Below are 8,936 nucleotides of genomic sequence, written 5' to 3' on the forward strand. Positions count from 1 at the left end.
CAGGGAAAGTAGGAAAACGGCAGACTGACGATTGAGGAGTGTCGTAAATCATATACTCTGAAGCTGTAGGGAGAGCTCTGCAGAGAAACCTGCGAGCAAAAAGCGAGAGAACAGCGAAGAAATTGCCAAAACTGCATAGTTTCTCTTTAATAATCGGCAAATTAAGATAGACCTAATTTGGTAAATGGACACGGAATATAGAAGACACATTGCAAGTATTTTACCTATCAAGTAGGCCATCTTGCACCCCCAACACACACTCGCAAACTCACTACACTGTTTTCTCTATCAATTCGTCTGAAACAGACAAAAAGGGTCATGCTCCTACCCGTGAGAATAACATTACGTAATGCAATAGAAGGCATTCTGGGCTGCATTAGCAATGTCAGACACATGCTATTCTCCGTACATATCAGTGTAGCATCAAATGATCTTGATTGAGTGTCTTTTTTATTCAATGTAGTTTTTTATTTTGAAGTAATCCAATAAAGTATTCAGATTACTGTAGGGGCACCACGCAGGGATGGATTACTGCACGGGCCTACCGGGCCCAGGCCATTTAGTACTGGCCATCCCCAAAATGCACCAGAATACAGGAAATCACATCAAACAAATAAAAAAAATTCTGGGGGAGGACCCCCAAACCACCCTTCCCACATATGCGAGGGACCCAAAAGTTAATAATCCATCCATGGCACCACGTTGTACATAATTCACAGCCAGCCATTACGTGTTCACTTGAATGGTATTGTTGTAGTCACAGCCTGTGCTTTATCTGTTGAGTTGTTGTGTACTGTTTACGGTGTCGTGTTCTGATGACTTTGGTGGCGCGAATTGTGTGTACCTTTAAACTGACATGCGAGCTAAATTTACGGTGATTAAAGTTTCCCCGAGTTCGGGCTTTTAAACTTATTCGCTGCGTCCGTGTCTCCCCATAGTGTCGACTCCTTTACATTAAATTATTTTTGTAATCCAATGGATTATGTTACTGATTACAAAAATTGGCATGTAATCTGTATTCAGGATTACATTTCAAAGTAATCTGACCCAACACTGGTCATGAATTTTGTCTGAAATATGAGGATAAATAGTCAATGCTAGTAAAGTAGTCAGTTGTTTTACAAATGTCTTTCTCTTAACTCAAAACCTCAGACCTCTTGACTCTGCAGTCCGCCCCCACAAGGGCTTTAGGGCCTCAGATATGTGAATGTGATGCATCTAAGCTTTACAGAAAAAGCCTCTTTGTGAATCAGAGAACATTATGATTCATCAATGAAAGAGATATACTGAGGGCAATTGCTGCAACTGTAAACAATGATTCCAGCCTAAATGCATAGACCTTGCAGGCCAATATACCGATAGGTCATTGATTTGTTTCGACTTGACTTTGATAAGGACGTCAGAGGGTGTAAGAGACAGAAAATGGAACAGTAATGGGCTGATGGAAAATGGAACTGGCAACAGGAAAATTACCTTGGGAATAATGCCCCTCTATTAGACTGTAGTAAGGTCATGAAAGTGCTGTCTTCAGCAGAATACTTAAAAAGCGATTAAAAAACTGAAATAAGAGTGTTTGATTAGTGGAATATATGGCTGTGCTACCTCTACAAAATATACATTAGAGGCTTTATGGGTCCATCTTGCATTAAGAGAGCTCTTTCATGACCTTAATTGAGTGTAATGGAGGAGTATTATTCCCAAGGCTACTTCCCAGCAACCCATTTTTCTCTACTTATTCTATGATATTCACTATAAATGCCCAGGAAAAAAACAAGGGGGGGTCACCTCTTCCCCAATGCCAAGTGATAGAACTGAAATGCCCAAAGAAAACTTCAGTACATAAATGTATACATATACAGTACTGTACATACTGTCCTACTGTCATACTGTACATACACAAACACATAAACCTTCAGACACATGGACACGGCCCTCATCCATTTCCTCCCTTGCAGCAGGCTGATCTCTCTCTCTCTCTCTCTCTCTCTCTTGCTCTCCCTCCCTTTCTCTCTCCCTCCCTGCCTCTTTGAGTGGAAAACTCAGTTCTAGCTACACGTTGAGAGGAGATGTAGATGAGGAAGATGAGAGGTGTAAACAAAGTGACGTGTGTGTGTGTGTATTAAGGAAGTGCTACAGAAAGGGTCCTCCCTTTAACGCAATTTCTAGTTATGCACAGTTCTATCTGGGGTGAAGATGAGGAGGTCATCTCCCAGAGAACGGACACATTTTTAGAAAGAACGCTTTTTTAAAACCTGGACCTATGAAGTCATAAGGAAGTAAATAGACCATCTCCAGACGTCAATTTTAAGGTAAGTCATAAATGCTTCATGTGCTGTAGACATTTTCATAGTATATTATTTTGAGAATTCACATTACAATCAGTGAACACTTATTATTAACATATTGTACATTAAAATGTATAAATTGAATTATTTATTTATTTGTGTATGTATAAACAGGAATATTACAAGTGCACTCTTAAAATTAATGTGTTGAAAACACAACTTGCTTTGTTTTTAACCCATCTCTGTGTCCAGATAGGGACAACGCATTCGTTTTAAGAGGGTGGGTACCATGCTGTTAATATATATGGGTAAATAGAATGATTAATCAAGTCAAGTGTTTTATATTCCATGGTATATTTTCGGTTCTTTTGTGTTTTTGTCTTTTTTCTTTTTTCAGTGTTTTTATGTACTTTGAAAGTAACCCAGAACAGCCATATTAAATGATCTTCAAATGAGCCTGATGCTAATTTAATCCTCATGCCACACATATAATAGACCACTGAGGACACTGGGTTCTCACACCATCAGACACGCCCAGTAATCCTCTTCTTCTTTATCATCCTTCTCCTCTTCCTCCTCCTCTGTGCCCAGAATCTCCTCCAATCCTCCACAATGACAGAGAAGACAGACAAGCCCACAGGGGAGCCCTCCAAGCCGGTGGACCCAGAGACTGTCCCACTGGAAGAGTGCTCTCGCGCTCCGTCCAACGACCACCTCAGCCTGCGCACGGAGAGCACCATCTTTAGCCTCACCCGCACCGAGTCTCAGGGGACCACCCCCCTCCCTGGCAGAGCCTGGAAGTCCCACCGCCCTGCAATCATCCTCATATCCACCGGGGGTAGCATGCTGCTGGCGGGCTTTGTACTAAGCGGCCTCTATTTCACTGAGGAATACTCCAAGCTCAACGGTACCAACCTTATAAGTACCAGAACCAACCAAACAGTGTACAATCTGATCTGTGGTACCATCATGGGCCCACCGCTCCTCTCCATTGGTCTGATGGTGATGATGGTGGGTGTGGTTCTCATCCCTGTTACCCGGGAGATGAGGCAGCAGAACTCCATGAAGAGGCTGTACTCCTTTAAACCACAAGAACTCAGTTTATGAGAGTGATTGAGGCCTGCGATGCCTATATGGAATACAGTGAGAGGAAATGTGCACAATTTAACTGTGAAGTATTAGATGACATTAGATGACATGTGATGACAGGAGTTTGGAGACATTCTGAGACAGTTGTGCCAAATACTTACAGGGATTACTCAGAAGCATGCTATAGGTAATGTATCAGTGTAACAAAAGGGCTATTGCAGGCAAGCAGATGAGAACAGTATTAAATCCTCATCAGATGTGCATGTTTACATTGTTAAATAATCTCTAGTATAAAAGGCTATATATGAAAATATGTTTTAACATTTTATAATGCAAAATATAGACATTTTCTGAAAATCTTTTGGGTGTCCAAAATTGTTATTGTCAATTAAACAATTAAAATACATACTGAGGACATGCTCAGTCAGTGCATGAAAATGGTTAGGCTTATTGAGTTATTCTATTTTTGTGTTGGAATGGAATATTTAAATATACAGTAAACACACAACAACTTTGTTATTTTCTATGTTCTAGATACCACAAGGATATAGGGTGTGGCCTGCAGTGAATGTAGTCAACTGGTTACATCATTTTACTACACAAATAGTCAGACTATCAGCCTGAATTTGTTTAGCAAATCATTTTGAGGTAGGTCGCAACCTGCACAAGATGTTCTGCACTGAAAGTGTAGTCTTGTAGGCTATATTGAATCAAAGGTAGCCTAGGCTACACTAAAGGTAGGCCTACCTCCTACCAAAAATGTTTCAATATAACCTGTAGGCCTAGCCTACAATGCGGAGTTACAGCAGGGCCCTCGTTTTACACCAACGAATGTATTCTGAACCTGATCTGAAAGAAAGACTTGTCCACGATCCACCTGTGCTAATTTGAATGTTCCAACGTCACCAAGGGCGGTAGCCTAGCCTACTTACAACAGGTGTGTCTTCACACTATGCGTTGCGCTGCATTTGGTGCGAGTTCTTCCGCTACTTTCATAAAACTGGTATTACAACAATGGACCTGAGATGCCTAGGTGGATGTGTGCCGTTATTTTCTCTCGCGATTGTTTTTGACATTGTAGGAGTAGTTATTCTCTTCATTGGGATATTTGCAGATTTGCGATTAGATGGTCAGTTTTACGGCGACTTTTTGATCTACAGTGGCTCGCTCATTCTTTTTTCCAGCCTGGCGTGGTGGATCATGTGGTATGTGGGTAACATAAAAGTTTCCACTGAGGGATCAAGGAGAGACTCTGTAGTGAGTCAAAAGCACAGTTTCAAACAGCTGGCAAGAAAATTAACCGAACGGCTGTCCAAGAGTCACCATAAAGGCGAGGGGAACGATGTTTTTAAGTCACCAGGGAAGGAAGACCTGACAAAGAAGAAGGAACACACATCTGACCATCATGTCGCCTCCAGAATTACCTGGGGCAAGTCCACCTGCTACGAGAACAAAGGCTATGATAACTACAGCGAGTCCGTTACCAGTTCGAAAAACACAGAGGAGACGGAAGCGGACTTGAAGATGCTGAAGATAGGAAAGATTGAACGTCTCCTCTAAGCTGAGGTAAATGAATGACCTGATTGGTTTTCCGAATAGGCTCGTTTGACCTGCTTTATGCTAACGTAGTCCTCCCCACATCAGCCTTACATTTCATTTCAGCTGGGTCTGTCCTATGTTGTTATGAAAACCACGCGTAAAGCTGTGACAATCTGGCAGTTGCCAAGTTGTAGGCCTATCTGTCTGAAGTGGTTGGTTATTCCCACTGCTATGTTGTCATATCTTTATAGTGGTAGGCTACTAGGCCCATTTCTCTCCGCGTTTAGAGGAAGTTAAAATATGAAGAAAACCATTGGTGCTCTTTCCTTGGACACCACAAATGATTGCCACATTAACCTAATAAAGTCAAACCCAATAGGCTACACGGTGGCTCACTATCTGGGTAGTTGAATGACTCAGTGGTTAACCAATTGTTAAAATGTAACTCTAAATCTATAAATCAAATACGTCCCTGCAACTTGGTTTTATAATTAACTAACATTATTTACTGTAAATGTTCACTTGTGTCAAAATTGTTGGTGATATTCTAGGCCTAGTCTACATTATAATTTCTGTTTTATGCCGTAACTGATTAACTCAATTAATTAATTAATTAAATACATAAAATGACTACAAATCCAGGCTTTTGTCACCATCATCTAATATGCATCAACTGGAAGATTAACATTTTGTTTGTTTGTAGCCTATGATTTGTTGAGGAATTGTACATCATAGTGGAATGTAAGTCTTCTAACAAGAGAGAAAAATGCTAAAAGATGTGTTTTGATTAATTGTCCTGTCTCAAGAATGACTGACTGATATTTAGCCCCCCCCCCCCCCTCTCTCTGGTAGGCTACTCCAGCAATACACAAGCCTGCTGAGGATGTTGACTTTAAACACATTGTCTACATTTATTACAGTGCCATCTCTATATTCTCATCATATTGTATATACTATATGATTGTATTGATTTTTAAGCAGGGACGAAAAGACAGCATGGGTATTTCAAATTGTGTAATTAGTTTATGTGTGAAGTAATTGAACAGAGGTGGTTTTTGCTGCTTTGAATGTTCCATCCTTACCATGGGTGGTTCTCTCAGTAGGTGCCTTTAGAATTGTATGAGAGAGGTATTGTGCTTAGTTTTCACACTGGTTCAGAAAACTGACAGAAGCCATATTGGACTGACAAAAAATGAATTATGTTGCTATGCTTTAGTTTGTTTCATTGTATTTGTAAAATAAATGGCTTAATGGCTTAATTTCTCACCATGAAGTTGTGTGAATGAAGACTGTATATGTGCAATGGAGGAAAAGTGTCCCTGTTTTTCAAAACTGCACTGCGCTTTGCCTTTGTTGTCAGTTAAATATAATTTCAAATCCTTATTTTTGTATTATGTTTCCCAAGTGATTTAACTCTTTGATTTATGTGATAAATTCCTTCCAAGTAAAGGCAACATTTTACTGTACAGACATAATACTGATATTTATATAGATATTTTCACATGTTCTCTTTAATTATATGGTATCCTCAGTCTACAGACGTTCATACTTGTTTGTGAATTCTTTCTTGTGAATTTACAATCCTGATATTGTCGTCTTGTGTGTGACGCATGCGACCCTTATTTTGTCATGGAGCTGACCTGATCATTCCTACCACTAAAACACATAGTGGTTGGACTGGTTTTTCTGTAAATAAACTACCAACTCACTGACACCTCTCAGAGCACACCCTATGTCTTTTGCTTGCATTTTGGCATTTCACCTTGCCTTGATCATTTGGATGTGTTTGAAGCCCAATATTATACAGAGTAATGTCTTACCTGGTCATATTTATGTGTGAGAGTTTAGATCTCTGATCAGATGATGTTAACTCAACAACATTAAATAAAGATGTTTTAAAGAGAAACTATGCAGTTTTGGCAATTTCTTCGCTGTTGCTTATTGCTCGAAGTTTTCTCTGCAGAGCTCCCCCGACAGCTTCAATGTATATATTTTTTATGACACTCCTCAATCTGTCAGTCTGCCGTTTCCTCTTTTGCCTGTTCCTCCAACAACGGTTTACTCGCTTTCAGATTCTTTTCGTTGGCTCTGCCATGACAAATGTCTGAGAAACTCCATCGCTACCTTGTTCTAGCCGGTGCCTGGCGTGTATGTGTGTGCACTCTTGGTGTGCAGTAAAGCAATTTGTTACATTGCGAGGCTGCGAGACTTTCTGTCTCTGAGGCCGTCGGCCCGCCAGCCCAAAGTTGCAAGGGTGGTTTTTCCGCTCACAGGCGCTAGGGGGAAGCGAGACTGTCACCATTCAACCCGAAAAAAGTCATGTAAACAATGCAATGACTCCGAAGCTGTTCAGTTAAGGTAAATTAAGCTAAAAAAAACTGCGTAGTTCCCCTTTAATTGAGTACCATTGAGTACTGAATTACAAAATACATCAATTAATGTCCAGTTCTATACGTAAGTGCATAACATCTAAATATTACTTCATACTCTTCAGGACAATAGCTCCCATTCTATCAACAAATTCATCTAGATAAGAGATCACACTGCTCTGACTGATCGCGCAGATCAAACTGGTGGCAAAATTGTCTCTGTTCTGGCGTTAGGCTCCCAGACAAAATCTCAGCCGCAGTCACCATGCTGGTAACCTACTCTGCTTTTGCAATGGTTGATTACCAGATTGCGAGAGATGTTTAAGATCATAATTAGCTGATATACTGCCCTAATAATAGATCTGAATAGGTTCCGGTGCCAAGATTTGTCAATCAAGTGGGTGGGGGGATTAAAGAGCTGTATAACTTGTTATGGTGGTTGCATCTGCATACCTGCCTCCTGCTATTGTACAAAGGTTAGTACAAAGTACTCAATAGAATCCAAAGGAATGCAGGGCATCCTTTTAAAAAGGGCCTCGGCAAAACCAGCTCCTCTCATTTGCAAAGACGCGGCTATGCAGTTTTGAAGTGCCAGATCTTCTCATAGCGATGGATTGCAAGGCCTGTTGCGGGCGTTGCATTCTCTTCCTGGTCCTGGCAGTGATCTGTGATGTCGTGGGCCTGGTCCTCTTCCTGGTGGGCATCCTCGCTCCGCTGACCTTCTGGGATTTGTTTGTGCTCTCCGGGCCTCTCGTCATCTTCCTCAGCCTGGTGTTCTGGATCTTCTGGTACCTGGGGAACCTCACTGTGCCATATAAAGAGCTGTTGCCACTTTAAGGCAGATAGCGATTCTGTATCTACCGGGAAATTGACAGGCTGGCAAGAGCTAATCTCTCATACATAAATACAGAGTTAAAGGGCTGAGCAGCAAGCTGATGTCAAATCTTATGACCGACAATGAGGAGTTTACACAGACTGAACTTACGCCTGACAATGATTTAAACGTAAGTACCATGATTCCCATTTTTTTACATTTGAAGATAAATTATGTAAGATGGACATGGTCCAATACATAAATAGTAATATTATTTGTATACAATTAGTTCATGTGGGCATTTCCATACATAATTAATGAATTGTGAATACTTATGTGTCAGCGTTGTGTTTCCATAGGTACATTTGAATTCTCACGGCTTTTGAAGTCAATTACGTCTTTAAACGTACCAAACCACGAGTTACCAGGGGTTCGAAGATGAAAACTCTCCATTTTGAGGCACTTGAATATGTATAATAACGTTGTACTTCCTTGTAAAAACCTGTGGTTGTATTTATGGTTAATAAACTATGTTCACTATGAATTTTATAATACTGACAATTATGGTTAATTGTTATGGTTTATGGTTAATAAACTATGTTCACTATGAATTTTATAATACTGACAATTCATTTTGTTTTTGAGGGTTTAAACAACTGTATTGTTAAGACAGGCTTGCTTAACAATAGAAACCAGCCTAACTTGCCATTTCAGTTCTGATGTTGCAAATTATGTTACAAAGAACCACACCCATGTCTTACAATAGTAATAAGTCCTATCTCTTTCAAAACAGTCTGACAGAGGTATTTTCTCACTCAGAGGTACAGTATGGAGTTCTAG

The 8,936-nt window shown here is 40.3% G+C and overlaps 1 long non-coding RNA gene across 1 annotated transcript; it reads left to right on the forward strand.

The window, feature by feature from the left end:
* Nucleotides 1–7,215: 7,215 nt before the first annotated feature.
* Nucleotides 7,216–8,645, forward strand: LOC121705992. Its single transcript, XR_006030953.1, has 2 exons — nucleotides 7,216–8,286; nucleotides 8,456–8,645. It is a non-coding gene; the product is annotated as an uncharacterized LOC121705992 (long non-coding RNA).
* Nucleotides 8,646–8,936: the final 291 nt, after the last annotated feature.

Source organism: Alosa sapidissima, chromosome 3 (genome assembly GCF_018492685.1).
Source record: "Alosa sapidissima isolate fAloSap1 chromosome 3, fAloSap1.pri, whole genome shotgun sequence".
Taxonomy (NCBI): domain Eukaryota; kingdom Metazoa; phylum Chordata; class Actinopteri; order Clupeiformes; family Clupeidae; genus Alosa; species Alosa sapidissima.